Below are 4,340 nucleotides of genomic sequence, written 5' to 3'. Positions count from 1 at the left end.
GCCCTCTCCATGTGGCTTTTAAAGGAGGCAGAGCCTTCTGTAGAATAAACTACTAGAGAACTGCAAAATGAAAAAGAATTTAAGAAGCATGAGAAGATGGGGATAAAGTGTCTTGTCTGGTAATGGATCATTAGATTTGAGTATATCAGATTCCCAGAACATAACAGATCCACTAGCAAGTTAATAAAATTACAAAAGAGGCTAAGGAAGAATAAAAAACAATCCAATTCTAGCAGGTACAGAAGCCACAGCCATAGAAATCATCTTGGCAAATGCTCAACTCATGCAGTTTTAAAGTGCTGGGAACCAAGCCCAAGGGAATCACCAAAGAGCTTGCGAACTTCAAGGACGCAGTTCTCTCAGCTCACCCAGGGAGGGGGCACCTCAGCACATTGCCTTTGATTCACCCCCTGAGTTTAAAGAGCTTTGTGCTAAAGACCAAGCCTAGTCCTCTCCAAGGACAACACAAATAGGCCCAATGTCCTTCCCTCCAGATCTCTTACAGCGTTAGATCTGTCTGGAGACACTCAACACTCCGCTAACAAACTTTGGATGAAGTAAGATATTGCAGAATTCTAGGAACTTTGGGATACAGGATCAACAGCAACTTTTAATCAGGAAAACTTTAATCAGGAAATCTTATAAGAGGGCTACTTTGAATATTGGAGGAGAAAGTATTTAAGGTGATAAGTTGTGATAACATTAAAGGATATTACAGAAAAACATGATTTTACCTGCTCCTGGTTATGTCACTTGAATTTACTACTACAGTTCTGGGAAGTGGAAAAGCTCCCGGTTTGAACCTCTGGAATTCCACTTCCACATCAAAAAATGCAAACATAAAACAGTGCCAGGTCTCCAGGAGACTATATAAAATAACAATTATGATAAAACAGTTGGAGAAGCTTGAGATAATCATACTACTAATTATCACCTCCTGAACCATTACCACAGTCAAGATGAGGAATGGCCATCACCCTTTGTGGAATTCCATCATATTAGAATTCCATCATATTAGAAAGTTCTACAGGGAAGGATGGTAAGGGCCAGGGCAGCAATGGGGGTCAGGTTGGCAACAGCTGGTGATGGGGGCCATCACCTCACCTCCTTGGCAGGACTCCTGGGACACATCACTTGCCTTTTCTGCCATTTCCTGGGGAGCAAGGAACAGTTACTTGTCTTCTTGCCATTGGGCTGTAGCAGGTCTTTATATATTATAAATATATGTCCTTTGCTGAGGGTATGATTTGCAAGCATTTGTCCCCAGTCCATGTGTGGCTTGACTTTTCTTTTTCTTAACAACATGACTCATGTGGGAAATGGAAGTGAAAGACAAATGTAGGTGGAAAACATAATGAGATACTGCACATGAGAATGGCTAAAATTAAAAACCTGAATGTAAATGTGTTGACAAAGATGTGGAACAAGTGAAGTATTCTTATGGAGCTGGTAAAAAAATAGCTTCACTACATCTTTAAAAGTTATGTACACCTGCACAGCGATTTCATCTGCAGAGCTTATCCAAGAGGAATAAAAGCATATGTCTATGCAAAAACTTATACAAAATGCATAATAGCTTTATTTGTAGTCCATCCACAAGGGAATGGATAAACCAACCATGGTCTAGTATCCATGCAATAGCAGGCATACATCTCGAAATGATGATGCTGAGTGACAGGAGCCAGATAAAAATGAGTGTATAGAAAACTCCAGAAAATACAAGCTCATCTATAGGGATCTAAAGGAGACCAGGCATTACCTGGGAATGGGGATGTGTTTGCCAGTGGCAGGGAAGGAGGAATTGCAAAGAGGCATGAGGACACTGTTGGGGTGATGGCCATTCCTCATCTTGACTGTGGTGATGGTTCAGGAGGTGATAATCACATCATCAATCCCTCCCTTGGAGCGTGTGCCATTGTTTCTATGTCAGGTATACCTCAATTAAGCTAGAGGGCATGTGGATAGGGAGAGAAGACGTGAAGGTGGTATCAGAGTCCCAGGGTATTGTGTGGAGAGGGGGGCAGCATAGTGGGATCCATACACAGCCAGCTGCATACACAGCTGGCTGCACAAGGCAATAGGCACTTGGCAACAGCATCGACTAAAAGGTTTTCAGAAGGAAGGGCCAGCTCTGGTACTCACGACACAGAATTAACTTAAGGACTGGCATGGCCATGGTACCAGGAAAGGCTGACTCCTAGGATCTATAGCCTCACCTGTTTACTAAACCAAAATTTCAGTAAGGCCCAAGTTGCATTTGTGTTTTTCTTGTAGATTTCTGAAAGTGGTAACAAGTGTAGCATCAGCAGGGGGCAACAGCCTGGAATGCAAAGTGGAGGCCCTGGGCTTGCAAGCATTGAACACTCTGCTCCTGAGGCCTCTGTGGAGGGATGAGGGCAGTAGGTCTGGATATAAAGGCATCTGTGGGTCCCCTCTTCTCATTTCCCCAATTTGTTCATGTACTAGAAATGGGGGAGGGGCTCTTGAGAAAATTCTGCGTGTTATTATTAAATGCAAGGCTGTTGGCTCCAGGCAATTGCAAGGAGACAGTCTCTTGCTGATTCTAACACCAGCATTTGCAGACTTTGAACACATAAGACAAGTCCACTGGGAATCTGAACTGCAGATGGCAGTTCCTGCCTTGTCAGCCAGCACCGATATTCCAAAAAAAAACTTAGAGGTGTGTTTTTCAACTTGTGGCTATCTTCAGAAAATAAAGTCAGAAACTCTTCCTAAAGGCATTTCATGATCTGTTTTGCAACTGCTGTTAAGGTCTGGGAGGAGGGAATGTCACAATAATAAGTGAATTTGTAATAGAGGAAAAGGGGAAGCAAATCTTTGTTCAAAATTGAACACTAACATTCACTGGAAAGTGAACTCAAGTAGTCCCAGAAACTTTGTAACCACTAATGGGGTGGGTGAGTGGGGTTTTTTTGTTTGTTTTTTACAAGTCATCCAACATTAGTTTATTCAGTAAGATTCACACATTTACAAACACTTGTTTTTTATTCTGGCAATAACCCAGACTTGCACTACAAAGTTAATCCTAAATACAGGCCATATACTGATTAACTGAGTAAAGGATCTAAGTCCATCCAAAGTTCCAAAGTCCTTAGCAGCATATAAACCTAACATTACCCCCACATTGCCTGGTTTCATTGCAGTTTCTTCTTGTTCTACAGATTTTCTGAGTCTGAGGGTCAGAGATAATGCTGAAAGCTGATTTTGTTCAACCCCAAGCATCCTGTTCCAGGGGACTGAGGAGGAGCAGGAAAAAAAAAACAAAAAGCTAGTGAATCAGTTCAGGAATGTCTGCTCGGACCCTTGCAAGCTGCTACTTCATGTGTCTGCACCCCAGCCTCTCTCCCACGATTTTCTCTCAAAAAGCCCTGACCACTTGTGTGTCAGGAGGACAGTGGTTCTTTAAGGCTGGAGCCTGCCACTCCCTCATTTGCTAGCAAATCAGTAAACTATTCTTTCCTCCTCAAAACCTTGTCATTGTGTCTTGTGATTTGACCTCAGGGATGAGGACCGGGTTTTGGTAGCAGGAGCGGCCCCCTGACCAAGTGCCCGCAGTGCCGCTCCTTCAGTGTCAGAGCCCACGGGGCTGAGTTGTCCTGGAGAACGCAGAGCTCCCACCTTCCTCCTTGCTAGCCAAAGGGGACTGTGCCAGCAAGGAATTCATTCTGTTATGGTAAGGCAAGCACAAGCCTCTAGAATTCCCACTAAAGTATATATTGATAGCAGTAATGCATTCCAGGAGAGATTACAGAGGCTGGTGGAACAAGATAGGAGGAGCCTGAATCCCTGATACTGTTAAACACCATGCCAGCCCTGGGATTTCATGTGAGAGAAATAAACTTCTATCTTGGTTAAGCCACTACTGCTCTCAGGGTTTTCTGGTTTCTCACAAGTCCAATATATGCATTATCTCTGGTTCACAGCCAAAATATAACAAGAGTAGACATGTGGAAATGTAAAATTGAGCTCTCAATGTGCATGTCATCTGAAGCATCAGATAGAGTACATGATGGAATGGTTCCCTCCAGTCCAGGTGCAGGACTCTCATTAACAGCTTGTTAACCACATCTTAAAAGGTGCCTTGCCCAACATCACACACCTCCATAGCGCTTGTTCAGAAGGAGCAAGCGCAGTTCTGTGAGCCCCAGACCCTGTGACAGGATAGAGAAGGAATACCAGACACTGTCGTGTGAGCCAGCAAGCATTTGTGGCATTTGGGGTCATATCTAATGATTCCAGAAAAGAACGGGTATAGATGTGTTTATGGTAATAAATCAGTAACACAATTCAGTGGCATTGTACTTCCCAGTTTCCCATTG

The sequence above is a fragment of the Manis javanica genome, chromosome 16 (genome assembly GCF_040802235.1).
Source record: "Manis javanica isolate MJ-LG chromosome 16, MJ_LKY, whole genome shotgun sequence".
NCBI lineage: Eukaryota > Metazoa > Chordata > Mammalia > Pholidota > Manidae > Manis > Manis javanica.
The sequence above is the reverse complement of the archived record's forward strand: the minus strand, read 5'-3'. Positions refer to the sequence as shown.